Source organism: Aquarana catesbeiana, linkage group LG03 (genome assembly GCF_042186555.1).
Source record: "Aquarana catesbeiana isolate 2022-GZ linkage group LG03, ASM4218655v1, whole genome shotgun sequence".
NCBI classification, from domain to species: Eukaryota; Metazoa; Chordata; class Amphibia; order Anura; family Ranidae; genus Aquarana; species Aquarana catesbeiana.
The window spans coordinates 644,870,435-644,891,799 of record NC_133326.1 but is presented as its reverse complement, the minus strand read 5'-3'; the positions used below and the strand labels follow the sequence as shown (position 1 = coordinate 644,891,799).

The 21,365-nt window shown below is 50.3% G+C and overlaps 14 non-coding genes and 9 pseudogenes across 14 annotated transcripts; all 23 read left to right on the top strand.

Annotated features, from left to right (window-relative positions):
- Positions 1-237: 237 nt before the first annotated feature.
- LOC141135350 (U4 spliceosomal RNA) lies at positions 238-302 on the top strand (annotated as a pseudogene).
- A 1,119-nt stretch (positions 303-1,421) lies between these two features.
- LOC141135604 (U4 spliceosomal RNA) lies at positions 1,422-1,543 on the top strand (annotated as a pseudogene).
- Positions 1,544-2,184: 641 nt separating this feature from the next.
- On the top strand, positions 2,185-2,257 carry TRNAK-UUU (transfer RNA lysine (anticodon UUU)). Its single transcript has one exon. It is a non-coding gene; the product is annotated as a tRNA-Lys (tRNA).
- Positions 2,258-2,823: 566 nt separating this feature from the next.
- LOC141135102 (U4 spliceosomal RNA) lies at positions 2,824-2,964 on the top strand. The gene has a single exon (XR_012243400.1). It is a non-coding gene; the product is annotated as a U4 spliceosomal RNA (small nuclear RNA).
- Positions 2,965-3,605: 641 nt separating this feature from the next.
- TRNAK-UUU (transfer RNA lysine (anticodon UUU)) lies at positions 3,606-3,678 on the top strand. Its single transcript has one exon. It is a non-coding gene; the product is annotated as a tRNA-Lys (tRNA).
- A 566-nt stretch (positions 3,679-4,244) lies between these two features.
- On the top strand, positions 4,245-4,309 carry LOC141135349 (U4 spliceosomal RNA; annotated as a pseudogene).
- A 1,119-nt stretch (positions 4,310-5,428) lies between these two features.
- On the top strand, positions 5,429-5,550 carry LOC141135603 (U4 spliceosomal RNA; annotated as a pseudogene).
- A 641-nt stretch (positions 5,551-6,191) lies between these two features.
- Positions 6,192-6,264, top strand: TRNAK-UUU (transfer RNA lysine (anticodon UUU)). Its single transcript has one exon. It is a non-coding gene; the product is annotated as a tRNA-Lys (tRNA).
- A 559-nt stretch (positions 6,265-6,823) lies between these two features.
- On the top strand, positions 6,824-6,964 carry LOC141135101 (U4 spliceosomal RNA). Its single transcript, XR_012243399.1, has one exon. It is a non-coding gene; the product is annotated as a U4 spliceosomal RNA (small nuclear RNA).
- A 1,280-nt stretch (positions 6,965-8,244) lies between these two features.
- Positions 8,245-8,309, top strand: LOC141135348 (U4 spliceosomal RNA; annotated as a pseudogene).
- A 1,177-nt stretch (positions 8,310-9,486) lies between these two features.
- LOC141135956 (U2 spliceosomal RNA) lies at positions 9,487-9,619 on the top strand (annotated as a pseudogene).
- Positions 9,620-10,659: 1,040 nt separating this feature from the next.
- On the top strand, positions 10,660-10,792 carry LOC141136012 (U2 spliceosomal RNA; annotated as a pseudogene).
- A 997-nt stretch (positions 10,793-11,789) lies between these two features.
- LOC141135686 (U4 spliceosomal RNA) lies at positions 11,790-11,913 on the top strand (annotated as a pseudogene).
- A 641-nt stretch (positions 11,914-12,554) lies between these two features.
- TRNAK-UUU (transfer RNA lysine (anticodon UUU)) lies at positions 12,555-12,627 on the top strand. The gene has a single exon. It is a non-coding gene; the product is annotated as a tRNA-Lys (tRNA).
- A 566-nt stretch (positions 12,628-13,193) lies between these two features.
- LOC141135389 (U4 spliceosomal RNA) lies at positions 13,194-13,258 on the top strand (annotated as a pseudogene).
- A 1,112-nt stretch (positions 13,259-14,370) lies between these two features.
- LOC141135293 (U4 spliceosomal RNA) lies at positions 14,371-14,513 on the top strand. The gene has a single exon (XR_012243566.1). It is a non-coding gene; the product is annotated as a U4 spliceosomal RNA (small nuclear RNA).
- A 641-nt stretch (positions 14,514-15,154) lies between these two features.
- Positions 15,155-15,227, top strand: TRNAK-UUU (transfer RNA lysine (anticodon UUU)). Its single transcript has one exon. It is a non-coding gene; the product is annotated as a tRNA-Lys (tRNA).
- A 566-nt stretch (positions 15,228-15,793) lies between these two features.
- LOC141135100 (U4 spliceosomal RNA) lies at positions 15,794-15,934 on the top strand. Its single transcript, XR_012243398.1, has one exon. It is a non-coding gene; the product is annotated as a U4 spliceosomal RNA (small nuclear RNA).
- Positions 15,935-16,575: 641 nt separating this feature from the next.
- TRNAK-UUU (transfer RNA lysine (anticodon UUU)) lies at positions 16,576-16,648 on the top strand. The gene has a single exon. It is a non-coding gene; the product is annotated as a tRNA-Lys (tRNA).
- Positions 16,649-17,207: 559 nt separating this feature from the next.
- LOC141135099 (U4 spliceosomal RNA) lies at positions 17,208-17,348 on the top strand. The gene has a single exon (XR_012243397.1). It is a non-coding gene; the product is annotated as a U4 spliceosomal RNA (small nuclear RNA).
- A 1,280-nt stretch (positions 17,349-18,628) lies between these two features.
- LOC141135098 (U4 spliceosomal RNA) lies at positions 18,629-18,769 on the top strand. The gene has a single exon (XR_012243396.1). It is a non-coding gene; the product is annotated as a U4 spliceosomal RNA (small nuclear RNA).
- A 641-nt stretch (positions 18,770-19,410) lies between these two features.
- On the top strand, positions 19,411-19,483 carry TRNAK-UUU (transfer RNA lysine (anticodon UUU)). Its single transcript has one exon. It is a non-coding gene; the product is annotated as a tRNA-Lys (tRNA).
- Positions 19,484-20,042: 559 nt separating this feature from the next.
- LOC141135097 (U4 spliceosomal RNA) lies at positions 20,043-20,183 on the top strand. Its single transcript, XR_012243395.1, has one exon. It is a non-coding gene; the product is annotated as a U4 spliceosomal RNA (small nuclear RNA).
- Positions 20,184-21,365: the final 1,182 nt, after the last annotated feature.

Genomic DNA, 21,365 nt, shown 5'->3' with positions numbered 1-21,365 from the left:
GCTGTGGGAGAAACGCATCTGACATCTAGGGCCCTGTCCCTTTAGATTCTCCTTAGTTCTTTCAAATGCTAACACTATTCAGTGGGTAAACAATGCCCACTTAGGCATCGTCCCTGTCTCATTAACATGCCAAGTCCCAGAATGCTCAGCGGCCCACTGGATGACACTTATGTGTCTCTCCTCAATGTCAATTTCTCCTCCAAGGAAGGGCAGATGTTGGCAGGCACTGATTTGGTTAGCTTTGCGCAGTGGCAGTATCATAGCCAATGAGGTTCAACTGAGGCGTGATTATTGCTAATTGCTTCTCGGCCTTTTGGCGAAGATCAAGTGTAGTATCTATTCTTATCAGTTTCCAGGAGGTGGCGCTTGCTTCCGTCCCTGATCTATGGCGAAATAGAGATGGGATTGCGGTTGCTATGCAAAACCTGCTGGAGTGAAGGTGACCTGGAGCGGTTTGTAGCCGAAAGGGAAGCCTTCTGATGGGGATGGAGAACCACGGGGTCTGAACCAGAGGGTCGGGACCCTGGCCTTCTGGCCTGGATTGGGGCGGATCTAGCTCCAGACAGTTATTTGGGAGAGAATGCTTACTCCTGCCTTGCAAGGGGGGGAGAGAGTGGCAAGTACTTCCCGAATGTAATTAGGAGGAGTGATGGGAGCGACGGCAGAGCCTGATGGTAAAGGGCTCTTTCCGGCTTCCTGATCTCCATACCCTTCCTGTCTGTGGTGGGGTCTGCTGTGGTCAGGGCTTTTTCGAAAAGCCAGTGGTGAATGTGCCCCTGAAGTGGCAGTTCAGGGGTGCCGTATAGTCACGGTGTGAAAGCACTTGATTTTATGGCACCATGGTCACTTCACCACAACACACGTTTTTCGCACCTGCCTCTTGGGCCGGGCCTTTTGGCCAGGACCAGGGGAAATTTTTATGCCTGGCCGGAGGGCCGGCCATTGTATAGCACAATGGCCACTTTCACTCTCCCATCTCACTATCTTTCCCACTCTTTCTTTTACCCCTGTTTGTCACCTTTTTGTCTTTTTTTGATTGTCTTTGTATACACGTTTTGTCACTGTGTGGCGAGTAGGGTGTGGGTCCTCGGGCCTACTCTGAAAGTCTTGGGAGGGGGTGGACATAGGCCTTTTGGCTTGGTTCGCCCTCTCCTTTGAGGGGTCTCTCTTCGGGAGAGCCCCACTGTACTTGGGTTGGTCTGCTTCGGCAGTCCTTCCAGTTGTGGGGGTCCTTCTGGTTTCGGCCGGATGAACCCTTTGTCTGAGTACCTCAGTCCCTGTCTGGAGCCTAACGCCCCGGGGGATCAGGGTAAGGTCCTTCCCTAGTGGAGGACTCTGTACACCCGTTGCACGTTTTTTGTGTTTCACTCTCTATGTGTGGGCACTTTTTTTTGGCACCGGGTGGAAGTTTTTGAGGTGTGTTTTGCACGCCACTGGCTTTTCGATAGAGTGATTATTGCTAATTGAAAACTTTTCCCAATACCCCGCCACGATGACTTGAAATACAGTCAGCACTGGCAATTTTTGAGAGTCTCTGAGGAGACTGAGCAATGTGTTTTCAACAGCAGATAAGTGACGGCTTCTTACATGCAGACTGAGATGCGTTAGAGTTGAGAAAGTGAGTCACGGGCCCATTGACACCATAGAGAGCTTTTGTGTCATCACGCAGCCTGGGTAGAACAATCAGTGATTGGCACGCGCCGCTCGTTCTTCACTTGCCTGTAATCCAGAGTGGACTCTACCTCGTTTTTTTGCCTGGGTTTCTTCTGCTGGACCTGGCAACATGAGGCTCAAGGTGAACTGTCTTTATTTGTAACCCAGTCACTGATTAAGAATACTGGAAGCGTGTTGGTCCAGGGTTAAGGAAGCCTTTCGGGCGGTGTCTTTTTGCAAGGCCCTTGTTTCCGGTCAAAGAGCATTGAACTGTAGGTAAAACTAAGGCAGAAACTTTAGGCGTTCTCCACCTGTACCGGACTGGACCCTATCTGCATGGTTGCAGGTTAGATTCTCCCTTTTATCTTCAACCTGTCCTAGAAAATTAAACGGGAGAGGACGATTGGCCAGCCTGGGCAAGCCAAATACTTGTGCTTTCAGGCACCCGGTCCCCTTGGCTGAATGGTCTTTTTCCACCATACATGTCAAGATTCAAGCAGCTTGGACCGCTATGGAGGAGGAGCTTTGAGAGCCCGGATAGCTCAGTCGGTAGAGCATCAGACTTTTAATCTGAGGGTCCAGGGTTCAAGTCCCTGTTCGGGCGGTGCCTTTCACTTACCTATGAGGCCTTTGAGCTGCCAATAGGGCAGTCTTTATGCACATCTGCCGGGAATGCTCACTGGCTCAGAGAGATGAAATGCCCTAACTTCCCCCTTTCTAGGCTCCTGGAATCTGCCAGAAATAAAGGTGGCTGAAGGTGATTGCTTGACCAACTGTTTCCCAACAACCCTTGTCTATGGCAGCTTACCTGGGCTCCAGTTCAGGCATGTTATCTAGCGAACTTTCAACAAAGGCCCCAAATCCTTCCACCTTGGTCTTTTCTCAGCAGCATAGCTGTTCAAACACATACGCTCCCAGTGGCCTTTCAGGACTGCTGTGGGAGAAACGCATCTGACATCTAGGGCCCTGTCCCTTTAGATTCTCCTTAGTTCTTTCAAATGCTAACACTATTCAGTGGGTAAACAATGCCCACTTAGGCATCGTCCCTGTCTCATTAACATGCCAAGTCCCAGAATGCTCAGCGGCCCACTGGATGACACTTATGTGTCTCTCCTCAATGTCAATTTCTCCTCCAAGGAAGGGCAGATGTTGGCAGGCACTGATTTGGTTAGCTTTGCGCAGTGGCAGTATCATAGCCAATGAGGTTCAACTGAGGCGTGATTATTGCTAATTGAAAACTTTTCCCAATACCCCGCCACGATGACTTGAAATACAGTCAGCACTGGCAATTTTTGAGAGTCTCTGAGGAGACTGAGCAATGTGTTTTCAACAGCAGATAAGTGACGGCTTCTTACATGCAGACTGAGATGCGTTAGAGTTGAGAAAGTGAGTCACGGGCCCATTGACACCATAGAGAGCTTTTGTGTCATCACGCAGCCTGGGTAGAACAATCAGTGATTGGCACGCGCCGCTCGTTCTTCACTTGCCTGTAATCCAGAGTGGACTCTACCTCGTTTTTTTGCCTGGGTTTCTTCTGCTGGACCTGGCAACATGAGGCTCAAGGTGAACTGTCTTTATTTGTAACCCAGTCACTGATTAAGAATACTGGAAGCGTGTTGGTCCAGGGTTAAGGAAGCCTTTCGGGCGGTGTCTTTTTGCAAGGCCCTTGTTTCCGGTCAAAGAGCATTGAACTGTAGGTAAAACTAAGGCAGAAACTTTAGGCGTTCTCCACCTGTACCGGACTGGACCCTATCTGCATGGTTGCAGGTTAGATTCTCCCTTTTATCTTCAACCTGTCCTAGAAAATTAAACGGGAGAGGACAATTGGCCAGCCTGGGCAAGCCAAATACTTGTGCTTTCAGGCACCCGGTCCCCTTGGCTGAATGGTCTTTTTCCACCATACATGTCAAGATTCAAGCAGCTTGGACCGCTATGGAGGAGGAGCTTTGAGAGCCCGGATAGCTCAGTCGGTAGAGCATCAGACTTTTAATCTGAGGGTCCAGGGTTCAAGTCCCTGTTCGGGCGGTGCCTTTCACTTACCTATGAGGCCTTTGAGCTGCCAATAGGGCAGTCTTTATGCACATCTGCCGGGAATGCTCACTGGCTCAGAGAGATGAAATGCCCTAACTTCCCCCTTTCTAGGCTCCTGGAATCTGCCAGAAATAAAGGTGGCTGAAGGTGATTGCTTGACCAACTGTTTCCCAACAACCCTTGTCTATGGCAGCTTACCTGGGCTCCAGTTCAGGCATGTTATCTAGCGAACTTTCAACAAAGGCCCCAAATCCTTCCACCTTGGTCTTTTCTCAGCAGCATAGCTGTTCAAACACATACGCTCCCAGTGGCCTTTCAGGACTGCTGTGGGAGAAACGCATCTGACATCTAGGGCCCTGTCCCTTTAGATTCTCCTTAGTTCTTTCAAATGCTAACACTATTCAGTGGGTAAACAATGCCCACTTAGGCATCGTCCCTGTCTCATTAACATGCCAAGTCCCAGAATGCTCAGCGGCCCACTGGATGACACTTATGTGTCTCTCCTCAATGTCAATTTCTCCTCCAAGGAAGGGCAGATGTTGGCAGGCACTGATTTGGTTAGCTTTGCGCAGTGGCAGTATCATAGCCAATGAGGTTCAACTGAGGCGTGATTATTGCTAATTGCTTCTCGGCCTTTTGGCGAAGATCAAGTGTAGTATCTATTCTTATCAGTTTCCAGGAGGTGGCGCTTGCTTCCGTCCCTGATCTATGGCGAAATAGAGATGGGATTGCGGTTGCTATGCAAAACCTGCTGGAGTGAAGGTGACCTGGAGCGGTTTGTAGCCGAAAGGGAAGCCTTCTGATGGGGATGGAGAACCACGGGGTCTGAACCAGAGGGTCGGGACCCTGGCCTTCTGGCCTGGATTGGGGCGGATCTAGCTCCAGACAGTTATTTGGGAGAGAATGCTTACTCCTGCCTTGCAAGGGGGGGAGAGAGTGGCAAGTACTTCCCGAATGTAATTAGGAGGAGTGATGGGAGCGACGGCAGAGCCTGATGGTAAAGGGCTCTTTCCGGCTTCCTGATCTCCATACCCTTCCTGTCTGTGGTGGGGTCTGCTGTGGTCAGGGCTTTTTCGAAAAGCCAGTGGTGAATGTGCCCCTGAAGTGGCAGTTCAGGGGTGCCGTATAGTCACGGTGTGAAAGCACTTGATTTTATGGCACCATGGTCACTTCACCACAACACACGTTTTTCGCACCTGCCTCTTGGGCCGGGCCTTTTGGCCAGGACCAGGGGAAATTTTTATGCCTGGCCGGAGGGCCGGCCATTGTATAGCACAATGGCCACTTTCACTCTCCCATCTCACTATCTTTCCCACTCTTTCTTTTACCCCTGTTTGTCACCTTTTTGTCTTTTTTTGATTGTCTTTGTATACACGTTTTGTCACTGTGTGGCGAGTAGGGTGTGGGTCCTCGGGCCTACTCTGAAAGTCTTGGGAGGGGGTGGACATAGGCCTTTTGGCTTGGTTCGCCCTCTCCTTTGAGGGGTCTCTCTTCGGGAGAGCCCCACTGTACTTGGGTTGGTCTGCTTCGGCAGTCCTTCCAGTTGTGGGGGTCCTTCTGGTTTCGGCCGGATGAACCCTTTGTCTGAGTACCTCAGTCCCTGTCTGGAGCCTAACGCCCCGGGGGATCAGGGTAAGGTCCTTCCCTAGTGGAGGACTCTGTACACCCGTTGCACGTTTTTTGTGTTTCACTCTCTATGTGTGGGCACTTTTTTTTGGCACCGGGTGGAAGTTTTTGAGGTGTGTTTTGCACGCCACTGGCTTTTCGATAGAGTGATTATTGCTAATTGAAAACTTTTCCCAATACCCCGCCACGATGACTTGAAATACAGTCAGCACTGGCAATTTTTGAGAGTCTCTGAGGAGACTGAGCAATGTGTTTTCAACAGCAGATAAGTGACGGCTTCTTACATGCAGACTGAGATGCGTTAGAGTTGAGAAAGTGAGTCACGGGCCCATTGACACCATAGAGAGCTTTTGTGTCATCACGCAGCCTGGGTAGAACAATCAGTGATTGGCACGCGCCGCTCGTTCTTCACTTGCCTGTAATCCAGAGTGGACTCTACCTCGTTTTTTTGCCTGGGTTTCTTCTGCTGGACCTGGCAACATGAGGCTCAAGGTGAACTGTCTTTATTTGTAACCCAGTCACTGATTAAGAATACTGGAAGCGTGTTGGTCCAGGGTTAAGGAAGCCTTTCGGGCGGTGTCTTTTTGCAAGGCCCTTGTTTCCGGTCAAAGAGCATTGAACTGTAGGTAAAACTAAGGCAGAAACTTTAGGCGTTCTCCACCTGTACCGGACTGGACCCTATCTGCATGGTTGCAGGTTAGATTCTCCCTTTTATCTTCAACCTGTCCTAGAAAATTAAACGGGAGAGGACGATTGGCCAGCCTGGGCAAGCCAAATACTTGTGCTTTCAGGCACCCGGTCCCCTTGGCTGAATGGTCTTTTTCCACCATACATGTCAAGATTCAAGCAGCTTGGACCGCTATGGAGGAGGAGCTTTGAGAGCCCGGATAGCTCAGTCGGTAGAGCATCAGACTTTTAATCTGAGGGTCCAGGGTTCAAGTCCCTGTTCGGGCGGTGCCTTTCACTTACCTATGAGGCCTTTGAGCTGCCAATAGGGCAGTCTTTATGCACATCTGCCGGGAATGCTCACTGGCTCAGAGAGATGAAATGTCCTAACTTCCCCCTTTCCTGGAATCTGCCAGAAATAAAGGTGGCTGAAGGTGATTGCTTGACCAACTGTTTCCCAACAACCCTTGTCTATGGCAGCTTACCTGGGCTCCAGTTCAGGCATGTTATCTAGCGAACTTTCAACAAAGGCCCCAAATCCTTCCACCTTGGTCTTTTCTCAGCAGCATAGCTGTTCAAACACATACGCTCCCAGTGGCCTTTCAGGACTGCTGTGGGAGAAACGCATCTGACATCTAGGGCCCTGTCCCTTTAGATTCTCCTTAGTTCTTTCAAATGCTAACACTATTCAGTGGGTAAACAATGCCCACTTAGGCATCGTCCCTGTCTCATTAACATGCCAAGTCCCAGAATGCTCAGCGGCCCACTGGATGACACTTATGTGTCTCTCCTCAATGTCAATTTCTCCTCCAAGGAAGGGCAGATGTTGGCAGGCACTGATTTGGTTAGCTTTGCGCAGTGGCAGTATCATAGCCAATGAGGTTCAACTGAGGCGTGATTATTGCTAATTGAAAACTTTTCCCAATACCCCGCCACGATGACTTGAAATACAGTCAGCACTGGCAATTTTTGAGAGTCTCTGAGGAGACTGAGCAATGTGTTTTCAACAGCAGATAAGTGACGGCTTCTTACATGCAGACTGAGATGCGTTAGAGTTGAGAAAGTGAGTCACGGGCCCATTGACACCATAGAGAGCTTTTGTGTCATCACGCAGCCTGGGTAGAACAATCAGTGATTGGCACGCGCCGCTCGTTCTTCACTTGCCTGTAATCCAGAGTGGACTCTACCTCGTTTTTTTGCCTGGGTTTCTTCTGCTGGACCTGGCAACATGAGGCTCAAGGTGAACTGTCTTTATTTGTAACCCAGTCACTGATTAAGAATACTGGAAGCGTTTTGGTCCAGGGTTAAGGAAGCCTTTCGGGCGGTGTCTTTTTGCAAGGCCCTTGTTTCCGGTCAAAGAGCATTGAACTGTAGGTAAAACTAAGGCAGAAACTTTAGGCGTTCTCCACCTGTACCGGACTGGACCCTATCTGCATGGTTGCAGGTTAGATTCTCCCTTTTATCTTCAACCTGTCCTAGAAAATTAAACGGGAGAGGACGATTGGCCAGCCTGGGCAAGCCAAATACTTGTGCTTTCAGGCACCCGGTCCCCTTGGCTGAATGGTCTTTTTCCACCATACATGTCAAGATTCAAGCAGCTTGGACCGCTATGGAGGAGGAGCTTTGAGAGCCCGGATAGCTCAGTCGGTAGAGCATCAGACTTTTAATCTGAGGGTCCAGGGTTCAAGTCCCTGTTTGGGCGGTGCCTTTCACTTACCTATGAGGCCTTTGAGCTGCCAATAGGGCAGTCTTTATGCACATCTGCCGGGAATGCTCACTGGCTCAGAGAGATGAAATGCCCTAACTTCCCCCTTTCTAGGCTCCTGGAATCTGCCAGAAATAAAGGTGGCTGAAGGTGATTGCTTGACCAACTGTTTCCCAACAACCCTTGTCTATGGCAGCTTACCTGGGCTCCAGTTCAGGCATGTTATCTAGCGAACTTTCAACAAAGGCCCCAAATCCTTCCACCTTGGTCTTTTCTCAGCAGCATAGCTGTTCAAACACATACGCTCCCAGTGGCCTTTCAGGACTGCTGTGGGAGAAACGCATCTGACATCTAGGGCCCTGTCCCTTTAGATTCTCCTTAGTTCTTTCAAATGCTAACACTATTCAGTGGGTAAACAATGCCCACTTAGGCATCGTCCCTGTCTCATTAACATGCCAAGTCCCAGAATGCTCAGCGGCCCACTGGATGACACTTATGTGTCTCTCCTCAATGTCAATTTCTCCTCCAAGGAAGGGCAGATGTTGGCAGGCACTGATTTGGTTAGCTTTGCGCAGTGGCAGTATCATAGCCAATGAGGTTCAACTGAGGCGTGATTATTGCTAATTGCTTCTCGGCCTTTTGGCGAAGATCAAGTGTAGTATCTATTCTTATCAGTTTCCAGGAGGTGGCGCTTGCTTCCGTCCCTGATCTATGGCGAAATAGAGATGGGATTGCGGTTGCTATGCAAAACCTGCTGGAGTGAAGGTGACCTGGAGCGGTTTGTAGCCGAAAGGGAAGCCTTCTGATGGGGATGGAGAACCACGGGGTCTGAACCAGAGGGTCGGGACCCTGGCCTTCTGGCCTGGATTGGGGCGGATCTAGCTCCAGACAGTTATTTGGGAGAGAACGCTTACTCCTGCCTTGCAAGGGGGGGAGGGAGTGGCAAGTACTTCCCGAATGTAATTAGGAGGAGTGATGGGAGCGACGGCAGAGCCTGATGGTAAAGGGCTCTTTCCGGCTTCCTGATCTCCATATCCTTCCTGTCTGTGGTGGGGTCTGCTGTGGTCTGGGCTGGGTGGTCAGGGCTTTTTCGAAAAGCCAGTGGTGAATGTGCCCCTGAAGTGGCAGTTCAGGGGTGCCGTATAGTCACGGTGTGAAAGCACTTGATTTTATGGCACCATGGTCACTTCACCACAACACACGTTTTTCGCACCTGCCTCTTGGGCCGGGCCTTTTGGCCAGGACCAGGGGAAATTTTTATGCCTGGCCGGAGGGCCGGCCATTGTATAGCACAATGGCCACTTTCACTCTCCCATCTCACTATCTTCCCCACTCTTTTTTTTACCCCTGTTTGTCACCTTTTTGTCTTTTTTTTTTTTGGTTGTCTTTGTATACACGTTTTGTCACTGTGTGGCGAGTAGGGTGTGGGTCCTCGGGCCTACTCTGAAAGTCTTGGGAGGGGGTGGACATAGGCCTTTTGGCTTGGTTCGCCCTCTCCTTTGAGGGGTCTCTCTTCGGGAGAGCCCCACTGTACTTGGGTTGGTCTGCTTCGGCAGTCCTTCCAGTTGTGGGGGTCTGCCTGGTTTCGGCCAGATGGACCCTTTGTCTGAGTACCTCAGTCCCTGTCTGGAGCCTAACGCCCCGGGGGATCAGGGTAAGGTCCTTCCCTAGTGGAGGACTCTGTACACCCGTTGCACTTTTTTGTGTTTCACTCTCTATGTGTGGGCACTTTTTTTGGCACCGGGTGGAAGTTTTTGAGGTGTGTTTTGCACGCCACTGGCTTTTCGATAGAGTGATTATTGCTAATTGCTTCTCGGCCCTTTGGCTAAGATCAAATCTAGTATCTGTTCTTATCAGTTTCCAGGAGGTGGCGCTTGCTTCTGTCCCTGATCTATGGCGAGATAGAGATGGGATTGCGGTTGCAATGCAAAACCTGCTGGAGTGAAGGTAACCCGGAGCGGTTTGTAGCCGAAAGGGAAGCCTTCTGATGGGGACGGAGAACCATTCGGTCTTGGCGGAGGGTCGGGATCCTGGCCTTCTGGCCTGGATTGGGGCAGCTCTAGCTCTGGACAGTTATTTGGGAGAGAACGCTGGCTCCCCTTGCTCCCACCGGGGGTGCGGCCAGTATTTCCCAAATGTAATTAGGTAGGAGGGACGGAACGACGGTGAAGCCTGATGGCAAGGGCTCTCTCCAAGCTTCCAGAACTCCATACCTTTCTGCCTGGGGTGGGGGCTGCTGTGGTCTGGGCTGTGGGTCAGGGCTTTTTTGAAAAGCCAGTGGTGAATGTGCTCCTGAAGTGGCAGTTCAGGGGTGCCGTATGGTCACGGTGTGAAAGCACTTGATTTTATGGCACCATGGTCACTTCACCACAACACATGTTTTTCGCACCTGCCTCTTGGGCCGGGCCTTTTGGCCAGGACCAGGGGAAATTTTTATGCCTGGCCGGAGGGCCGGCCATTGGATAGCACAATGGCCACTTTCACTCTCCCATCTCACTATCTTCCCCACTCTTTCTTTTACCCCTGTTTGTCACCTTTTTGTCCTTTTTTTGGTTGTTTTGTATACACGTTTGTCACTGTGTGGCGAGTAGGGTGTGGGTCCTCGGGCCTACTCTGAAAGTCTTGGGAGGGGGTGGACATAGGCCTTTTGGCTTGGTTCGCCCTCTCCTTTGAGGGGTCTCTCTTCGGGAGAGCCCCACTGTACTTGGGTTGGTCTGCTTCGGCAGTCCTTCCAGTTGTGGGGGTCCGCCTGGTTTCGGCCAGATGGACCCTTTGTCTGAGTACCTCAGTCCCTGTCCGGAGCCTAACGCCCCGGGGGATCAGGGTAAGGTCCTTCCCTAGTGGAGGACTCTGTACACCCGTTGCACGTTTTTGTGTTTCACTCTCTATGTGTGGGCACTTTTTTTTGGCACCGGGTGGAAGTTTTTGAGGTGTGTTTTGCACGCCACTGGCTTTTCGATAGAGAGTGATTATTGCTAATTGCTTCTCGGCCCTTTGGCTAAGATCGAATCTAGTATCTGTTCTTATCAGTTTCCAGGAGGTGGCGCTTGCTTCTGTCCCTGATCTATGGCGAGATAGAGATGGGATTGCGGTTGCTATGCAAAACCTGCTGGAGTGAAGGTAACCCGGAGCGGTTTGTAGCCGAAAGGGAAGCCTTCTGATGGGGACGGAGAACCATTCGGTCTTGGCGGAGGGTCGGGATCCTGGCCTTCTGGCCTGGATTGGGGCAGCTCTAGCTCTGGACAGTTATTTGGGAGAGAACGCTGGCTCCCCTTGCTCCCACCGGGGGAGCGGCCAGTATTTCCCAAATGTAATTAGGTAGGAGGGACGGAACGACGGTGAAGCCTGATGGCAAGGGCACTCTCCAAGCTTCCAGAACTCCATACCTTTCTGCCTGGGGTGGGGGCTGCTGTGGTCTGGGCTGTGGGTCAGGGCTTTTTCGAAAAGCCAGTGGTGAATGTGCCCCTGAAGTGGCAGTTCAGGGGTGCCGTATAGTCACGGTGTGAAAGCACTTGATTTTATGGCACCATGGTCACTTCACCACAACACACGTTTTTCGCACCTGCCTCTTGGGCCGGGCCTTTTGGCCAGGACCAGGGGAAATTTTTATGCCTGGCCGGAGGGCCGGCCATTGTATAGCACAATGGCCACTTTCACTCTCCCATCTCACTATCTTCCCCACTCTTTCTTTTACCCCTGTTTGTCACCTTTTTGTCCTTTTTTTGGTTGTTTTGTATACACGTTTGTCACTGTGTGGCGAGTAGGGTGTGGGTCCTCGGGCCTACTCTGAAAGTCTTGGGAGGGGGTGGACATAGGCCTTTTGGCTTGGTTCGCCCTCTCCTTTGAGGGGTCTCTCTTCGGGAGAGCCCCACTGTACTTGGGTTGGTCTGCTTCGGCAGTCCTTCCAGTTGTGGGGGTCCGCCTGGTTTCGGCCAGATGGACCCTTTGTCTGAGTACCTCAGTCCCTGTCTGGAGCCTAACGCCCCGGGGGATCAGGGTAAGGTCCTTCCCTAGTGGAGGACTCTGTACACCCGTTGCACGTTTTTGTGTTTCACTCTCTATGTGTGGGCACTTTTTTTTGGCACCGGGTGGAAGTTTTTGAGGTGTGTTTTGCACGCCACTGGCTTTTCGATAGAGAGTGATTATTGCTAATTGAAAACTTTTCCCAATACCCCGCCACGATGACTTGAAATACAGTCAGCACTGGCAATTTTTGAGAGTCTCTGAGGAGACTGAGCAATGTGTTTTCAACAGCAGATAAGTGACGGCTTCTTACATGCAGACTGAGATGCGTTAGAGTTGAGAAAGTGAGTCACGGGCCCATTGACACCATAGAGAGCTTTTGTGTCATCACGCAGCCTGGGTAGAACAATCAGTGATTGGCACGCGCCGCTCGTTCTTCACTTGCCTGTAATCCAGAGTGGACTCTACCTCGTTTTTTTGCCTGGGTTTCTTCTGCTGGACCTGGCAACATGAGGCTCAAGGTGAACTGTCTTTATTTGTAACCCAGTCACTGATTAAGAATACTGGAAGCGTGTTGGTCCAGGGTTAAGGAAGCCTTTCGGGCGGTGTCTTTTTGCAAGGCCCTTGTTTCCGGTCAAAGAGCATTGAACTGTAGGTAAAACTAAGGCAGAAACTTTAGGCGTTCTCCACCTGTACCGGACTGGACCCTATCTGCATGGTTGCAGGTTAGATTCTCCCTTTTATCTTCAACCTGTCCTAGAAAATTAAACGGGAGAGGACGATTGGCCAGCCTGGGCAAGCCAAATACTTGTGCTTTCAGGCACCCGGTCCCCTTGGCTGAATGGTCTTTTTCCACCATACATGTCAAGATTCAAGCAGCTTGGACCGCTATGGAGGAGGAGCTTTGAGAGCCCGGATAGCTCAGTCGGTAGAGCATCAGACTTTTAATCTGAGGGTCCAGGGTTCAAGTCCCTGTTCGGGCGGTGCCTTTCACTTACCTATGAGGCCTTTGAGCTGCCAATAGGGCAGTCTTTATGCACATCTGCCGGGAATGCTCACTGGCTCAGAGAGATGAAATGCCCTAACTTCCCCCTTTCTAGGCTCCTGGAATCTGCCAGAAATAAAGGTGGCTGAAGGTGATTGCTTGACCAACTGTTTCCCAACAACCCTTGTCTATGGCAGCTTACCTGGGCTCCAGTTCAGGCATGTTATCTAGCGAACTTTCAACAAAGGCCCCAAATCCTTCCACCTTGGTCTTTTCTCAGCAGCATAGCTGTTCAAACACATACGCTCCCAGTGGCCTTTCAGGACTGCTGTGGGAGAAACGCATCTGACATCTAGGGCCCTGTCCCTTTAGATTCTCCTTAGTTCTTTCAAATGCTAACACTATTCAGTGGGTAAACAATGCCCACTTAGGCATCGTCCCTGTCTCATTAACATGCCAAGTCCCAGAATGCTCAGCGGCCCACTGGATGACACTTATGTGTCTCTCCTCAATGTCAATTTCTCCTCCAAGGAAGGGCAGATGTTGGCAGGCACTGATTTTGTTAGCTTTGCGCAGTGGCAGTATCATAGCCAATGAGGTTCAACTGAGGCGTGATTATTGCTAATTGCTTCTCGGCCCTTTGGCTAAGATCAAATCTAGTATCTTTTCTTATCAGTTTCCAGGAGGTGGCGCTTGCTTCTGTCCCTGATCTATGGCGAGATAGAGATGGGATTGCGGTTGCTATGCAAAACCTGCTGGAGTGAAAGTAACCCGGAGCGGTTTGTAGACGAAAGGGAAGCCTTCTGATGGGGACGGAGAACCATTCGGTCTTGGCGGAGGGTCGGGATCCTGGCCTTCTGGCCTGGATTGGGGCAGCTCTAGCTCTGGACAGTTATTTGGGAGAGAACGCTGGCTCCCCTTGCTCCCACCGGGGGAGCGGCCAGTATTTCCCAAATGTAATTAGGTAGGAGGGATGGAACGACGGTGAAGCCTGATGGCAAGGGCTTTCTCCAAGCTTCCAGAACTCCATACCTTTCTGCCTGGGGTGGGGGCTGCTGTGGTCTGGGCTGTGGGTCAGGGCTTTTTCGAAAAGCCAGTGGTGAATGTGCCCCTGAAGTGGCAGTTCAGGGGTGCCGTATAGTCACGGTGTGAAAGCACTTGATTTTATGGCACCATGGTCACTTCACCACAACACACGTTTTTCGCACCTGCCTCTTGGGCCGGGCCTTTTGGCCAGGACCAGGGGAAATTTTTATGCCTGGCCGGAGGGCCGGCCATTGTATAGCACAATGGCCACTTTCACTCTCCCATCTCACTATCTTCCCCACTCTTTCTTTTACCCCTGTTTGTCACCTTTTTGTCTTTTTTTGGTTGTCTTTGTATACACGTTTTGTCACTGTGTGGCGAGTAGGGTGTGGGTCCTCGGGCCTACTCTGAAAGTCTTGGGAGGGGGTGGACATAGGCCTTTTGGCTTGGTTCGCCCTCTCCTTTGAGGGGTCTCCCTTCGGGGGAGCCCCACTGTACTTGGGTCGGTCTGCTTCGGCAGACCTTCCAGTTGTGGGGGTCCACCTGGTTTCGGCCAGATGGACCCTTTGTCTGAGTACCTCAGTCCCTGTCTGGAGCCTAACGCCCCGGGGGATCAGGGTAAGGTCCTTCCCTAGTGGAGGACTCTGTACACCCGTTGCACTTTTTTGTGTTTCACTCTCTATGTGTGGGCACTTTTTTTTGGCACCGGGTGGAAGTTTTTGAGGTGTGATTTGCACGCCACTGGCTTTTCGATAGAGTGAGGCGTGATTATTGCTAATTGAAAACTTTTCCCAATACCCCGCCACGATGACTTGAAATACAGTCAGCACTGGCAATTTTTGAGAGTCTCTGAGGAGACTGAGCAATGTGTTTTCAACAGCAGATAAGTGACGGCTTCTTACATGCAGACTGAGATGCGTTAGAGTTGAGAAAGTGAGTCACGGGCCCATTGACACCATAGAGAGCTTTTGTGTCATCACGCAGCCTGGGTAGAACAATCAGTGATTGGCACGCGCCGCTCGTTCTTCACTTGCCTGTAATCCAGAGTGGACTCTACCTCGTTTTTTTGCCTGGGTTTCTTCTGCTGGACCTGGCAACATGAGGCTCAAGGTGAACTGTCTTTATTTGTAACCCAGTCACTGATTAAGAATACTGGAAGCGTGTTGGTCCAGGGTTAAGGAAGCCTTTCGGGCGGTGTCTTTTTGCAAGGCCCTTGTTTCCGGTCAAAGAGCATTGAACTGTAGGTAAAACTAAGGCAGAAACTTTAGGCGTTCTCCACCTGTACCGGACTGGACCCTATCTGCATGGTTGCAGGTTAGATTCTCCCTTTTATCTTCAACCTGTCCTAGAAAATTAAACGGGAGAGGACGATTGGCCAGCCTGGGCAAGCCAAATACTTGTGCTTTCAGGCACCCGGTCCCCTTGGCTGAATGGTCTTTTTCCACCATACATGTCAAGATTCAAGCAGCTTGGACCGCTATGGAGGAGGAGCTTTGAGAGCCCGGATAGCTCAGTCGGTAGAGCATCAGACTTTTAATCTGAGGGTCCAGGGTTCAAGTCCCTGTTCGGGCGGTGCCTTTCACTTACCTATGAGGCCTTTGAGCTGCCAATAGGGCAGTCTTTATGCACATCTGCCGGGAATGCTCACTGGCTCAGAGAGATGAAATGCCCTAACTTCCCCCTTTCTAGGCTCCTGGAATCTGCCAGAAATAAAGGTGGCTGAAGGTGATTGCTTGACCAACTGTTTCCCAACAACCCTTGTCTATGGCAGCTTACCTGGGCTCCAGTTCAGGCATGTTATCTAGCGAACTTTCAACAAAGGCCCCAAATCCTTCCACCTTGGTCTTTTCTCAGCAGCATAGCTGTTCAAACACATACGCTCCCAGTGGCCTTTCAGGACTGCTGTGGGAGAAACGCATCTGACATCTAGGGCCCTGTCCCTTTAGATTCTCCTTAGTTCTTTCAAATGCTAACACTATTCAGTGGGTAAACAATGCCCACTTAGGCATCGTCCCTGTCTCATTAACATGCCAAGTCCCAGAATGCTCAGCGGCCCACTGGATGACACTTATGTGTCTCTCCTCAATGTCAATTTCTCCTCCAAGGAAGGGCAGATGTTGGCAGGCACTGATTTGGTTAGCTTTGCGCAGTGGCAGTATCATAGCCAATGAGGTTCAACTGAGGCGTGATTATTGCTAATTGAAAACTTTTCCCAATACCCCGCCACGATGACTTGAAATACAGTCAGCACTGGCAATTTTTGAGAGTCTCTGAGGAGACTGAGCAATGTGTTTTCAACAGCAGATAAGTGACGGCTTCTTACATGCAGACTGAGATGCGTTAGAGTTGAGAAAGTGAGTCACGGGCCCATTGACACCATAGAGAGCTTTTGTGTCATCACGCAGCCTGGGTAGAACAATCAGTGATTGGCACGCGCCGCTCGTTCTTCATTTGCCTGTAATCCAGAGTGGACTCTACCTCGTTTTTTTGCCTGGGTTTCTTCTGCTGGACCTGGCAACATGAGGCTCAAGGTGAACTGTCTTTATTTGTAACCCAGTCACTGATTAAGAATACTGGAAGCGTGTTGGTCCAGGGTTAAGGAAGCCTTTCGGGCGGTGTCTTTTTGCAAGGCCCTTGTTTCCGGTCAAAGAGCATTGAACTGTAGGTAAAACTAAGGCAGAAACTTTAGGCGTTCTCCACCTGTACCGGACTGGACCCTATCTGCATGGTTGCAGGTTAGATTCTCCCTTTTATCTTCAACCTGTCCTAGAAAATTAAACGGGAGAGGACGATTGGCCAGCCTGGGCAAGCCAAATACTTGTGCTTTCAGGCACCCGGTCCCCTTGGCTGAATGGTCTTTTTCCACCATACATGTCAAGATTCAAGCAGCTTGGACCGCTATGGAGGAGGAGCTTTGAGAGCCCGGATAGCTCAGTCGGTAGAGCATCAGACTTTTAATCTGAGGGTCCAGGGTTCAAGTCCCTGTTCGGGCGGTGCCTTTCACTTACCTATGAGGCCTTTGAGCTGCCAATAGGGCAGTCTTTATGCACATCTGCCGGGAATGCTCACTGGCTCAGAGAGATGAAATGTCCTAACTTCCCCCTTTCCTGGAATCTGCCAGAAATAAAGGTGGCTGAAGGTGATTGCTTGACCAACTGTTTCCCAACAACCCTTGTCTATGGCAGCTTACCTGGGCTCCAGTTCAGGCATGTTATCTAGCGAACTTTCAACAAAGGCCCCAAATCCTTCCACCTTGGTCTTTTCTCAGCAGCATAGCTGTTCAAACACATACGCTCCCAGTGGCCTTTCAGGACTGCTGTGGGAGAAACGCATCTGACATCTAGGGCCCTGTCCCTTTAGATTCTCCTTAGTTCTTTCAAATGCTAACACTATTCAGTGGGTAAACAATGCCCACTTAGGCATCGTCCCTGTCTCATTAACATGCCAAGTCCCAGAATGCTCAGCGGCCCACTGGATGACACTTATGTGTCTCTCCTCAATGTCAATTTCTCCTCCAAGGAAGGGCAGATGTTGGCAGGCACTGATTTGGTTAGCTTTGCGCAGTGGCAGTATCATAGCCAATGAGGTTCAACTGAGGCGTGATTATTGCTAATTGAAAACTTTTCCCAATACCCCGCCACGATGACTTGAAATACAGTCAGCACTGGCAATTTTTGAGAGTCTCTGAGGAGACTGAGCAATGTGTTTTCAACAGCAGATAAGTGACGGCTTCTTACATGCAGACTGAGATGCGTTAGAGTTGAGAAAGTGAGTCACGGGCCCATTGACACCATAGAGAGCTTTTGTGTCATCACGCAGCCTGGGTAGAACAATCAGTGATTGGCACGCGCCGCTCGTTCTTCACTTGCCTGTAATCCAGAGTGGACTCTACCTCGTTTTTTTGCCTGGGTTTCTTCTGCTGGACCTGGCAACATGAGGCTCAAGGTGAACTGTCTTTATTTGTAACCCAGTCACTGATTAAGAATACTGGAAGCGTGTTGGTCCAGGGTTAAGGAAGCCTTTCGGGCGGTGTCTTTTTGCAAGGCCCTTGTTTCCGGTCAAAGAGCATTGAACTGTAGGTAAAACTAAGGCAGAAACTTTAGGCGTTCTCCACCTGTACCGGACTGGACCCTATCTGCATGGTTGCAGGTTAGATTCTCCCTTTTATCTTCAACCTGTCCTAGAAAATTAAACGGGAGAGGACGATTGGCCAGCCTGGGCAAGCCAAATACTTGTGCTTTCAGGCACCCGGTCCCCTTGGCTGAATGGTCTTTTTCCACCATACATGTCAAGATTCAAGCAGCTTGGACCGCTATGGAGGAGGAGCTTTGAGAGCCCGGATAGCTCAGTCGGTAGAGCATCAGACTTTTAATCTGAGGGTCCAGGGTTCAAGTCCCTGTTTGGGCGGTGCCTTTCACTTACCTATGAGGCCTTTGAGCTGCCAATAGGGCAGTCTTTATGCACATCTGCCGGGAATGCTCACTGGCTCAGAGAGATGAAATGCCCTAACTTCCCCCTTTCTAGGCTCCTGGAATCTGCCAGAAATAAAGGTGGCTGAAGGTGATTGCTTGACCAACTGTTTCCCAACAACCCTTGTCTATGGCAGCTTACCTGGGCTCCAGTTCAGGCATGTTATCTAGCGAACTTTCAACAAAGGCCCCAAATCCTTCCACCTTGGTCTTTTCTCAGCAGCATAGCTGTTCAAACACATACGCTCCCAGTGGCCTTTCAGGACTGCTGTGGGAGAAACGCATCTGACATCTAGGGCCCTGTCCCTTTAGATTCTCCTTAGTTCTTTCAAATGCTAACACTATTCAGTGGGTAAACAATGCCCACTTAGGCATCGTCCCTGTCTCATTAACATGCCAAGTCCCAGAATGCTCAGCGGCCCACTGGATGACACTTATGTGTCTCTCCTCAATGTCAATTTCTCCTCCAAGGAAGGGCAGATGTTGGCAGGCACTGATTTGGTTAGCTTTGCGCAGTGGCAGTATCATAGCCAATGAGGTTCAACTGAGGCGTGATTATTGCTAATTGAAAACTTTTCCCAATACCCCGCCACGATGACTTGAAATACAGTCAGCACTGGCAATTTTTGAGAGTCTCTGAGGAGACTGAGCAATGTGTTTTCAACAGCAGATAAGTGACGGCTTCTTACATGCAGACTGAGATGCGTTAGAGTTGAGAAAGTGAGTCACGGGCCCATTGACACCATAGAGAGCTTTTGTGTCATCACGCAGCCTGGGTAGAACAATCAGTGATTGGCACGCGCCGCTCGTTCTTCACTTGCCTGTAATCCAGAGTGGACTCTACCTCGTTTTTTTGCCTGGGTTTCTTCTGCTGGACCTGGCAACATGAGGCTCAAGGTGAACTGTCTTTATTTGTAACCCAGTCACTGATTAAGAATACTGGAAGCGTGTTGGTCCAGGGTTAAGGAAGCCTTTCGGGCGGTGTCTTTTTGCAAGGCCCTTGTTTCCGGTCAAAGAGCATTGAACTGTAGGTAAAACTAAGGCAGAAACTTTAGGCGTTCTCCACCTGTACCGGACTGGACCCTATCTGCATGGTTGCAGGTTAGATTCTCCCTTTTATCTTCAACCTGTCCTAGAAAATTAAACGGGAGAGGACGATTGGCCAGCCTGGGCAAGCCAAATACTTGTGCTTTCAGGCACCCGGTCCCCTTGGCTGAATGGTCTTTTTCCACCATACATGTCAAGATTCAAGCAGCTTGGACCGCTATGGAGGAGGAGCTTTGAGAGCCCGGATAGCTCAGTCGGTAGAGCATCAGACTTTTAATCTGAGGGTCCAGGGTTCAAGTCCCTGTTCGGGCGGTGCCTTTCACTTACCTATGAGGCCTTTAAGCTGCCAATAGGGCAGTCTTTATGCACATCTGCCGGGAATGCTCACAGGCTCAGAGAGATGAAATGTCCTAACTTCCCCCTTTCCTGGAATCTGCCAGAAATAAAGGTGGCTGAAGGTGATTGCTTGACCAACTGTTTCCCAACAACCCTTGTCTATGGCAGCTTACCTGGGCTCCAGTTCAGGCATGTTATCTAGCGAACTTTCAACAAAGGCCCCAAATCCTTCCACCTTGGTCTTTTCTCAGCAGCATAGCTGTTCAAACACATACGCTCCCAGTGGCCTTTCAGGACTGCTGTGGGAGAAACGCATCTGACATCTAGGGCCCTGTCCCTTTAGATTCTCCTTAGTTCTTTCAAATGCTAACACTATTCAGTGGGTAAACAATGCCCACTTAGGCATCGTCCCTGTCTCATTAACATGCCAAGTCCCAGAATGCTCAGCGGCCCACTGGATGACACTTATGTGTCTCTCCTCAATGTCAATTTCTCCTCCAAGGAAGGGCAGATGTTGGCAGGCACTGATTTGGTTAGCTTTGCGCAGTGGCAGTATCATAGCCAATGAGGTTCAACTGAGGCGTGATTATTGCTAATTGAAAACTTTTCCCAATACCCCGCCACGATGACTTGAAATACAGTCAGCACTGGCAATTTTTGAGAGTCTCTGAGGAGACTGAGCAATGTGTTTTCAACAGCAGATAAGTGACGGCTTCTTACATGCAGACTGAGATGCGTTAGAGTTGAGAAAGTGAGTCACGGGCCCATTGACACCATAGAGAGCTTTTGTGTCATCACGCAGCCTGGGTAGAACAATCAGTGATTGGCACGCGCCGCTCGTTCTTCACTTGCCTGTAATCCAGAGTGCACTCTACCTCGTTTTTTTGCCTGGGTTTCTTCTGCTGGACCTGGCAACATGAGGCTCAAGGTGAACTGTCTTTATTTGTAACCCAGTCACTGATTAAGAATACTGGAAGCGTGTTGGTCCAGGGTTAAGGAAGCCTTTCGGGCGGTGTCTTTTTGCAAGGCCCTTGTTTCCGGTCAAAGAGCATTGAACTGTAGGTAAAACTAAGGCAGAAACTTTAGGCGTTCTCCACCTGTACCGGACTGGACCCTATCTGCATGGTTGCAGGTTAGATTCTCCCTTTTATCTTCAACCTGTCCTAGAAAATTAAACGGGAGAGGACGATTGGCCAGCCTGGGCAAGCCAAATACTTGTGCTTTCAGGCACCCGGTCCCCTTGGCTGAATGGTCTTTTTCCACCATACATGTCAAGATTCAAGCAGCTTGGACCGCTATGGAGGAGGAGCTTTGAGAGCCCGGATAGCTCAGTCGGTAGAGCATCAGACTTTTAATCTGAGGGTCCAGGGTTCAAGTCCCTGTTTGGGCGGTGCCTTTCACTTACCTATGAGGATTTGAGCTGCCAATAGGGCAGTCTTTATGCACATCTGCCGGGAATGCTCACTGGCTCAGAGAGATGAAATGCCCTAACTTCCCCCTTTCTAGGCTCCTGGAATCTGCCAGAAATAAAGGTGGCTGAAGGTGATTGCTTGACCAACTGTTTCCCAACAACCCTTGTCTATGGCAGCTTACCTGGGCTCCAGTTCAGGCATGTTATCTAGCGAACTTTCAACAAAGGCCCCAAATCCTTCCACCTTGGTCTTTTCTCAGCAGCATAGCTGTTCAAACACATACGCTCCCAGTGGCCTTTCAGGACTGCTGTGGGAGAAACGCATCTGACATCTAGGGCCCTGTCCCTTTAGATTCTCCTTAGTTCTTTCAAATGCTAACACTATTCAGTGGGTAAACAATGCCCACTTAGGCATCGTCCCTGTCTCATTAACATGCCAAGTCCCAG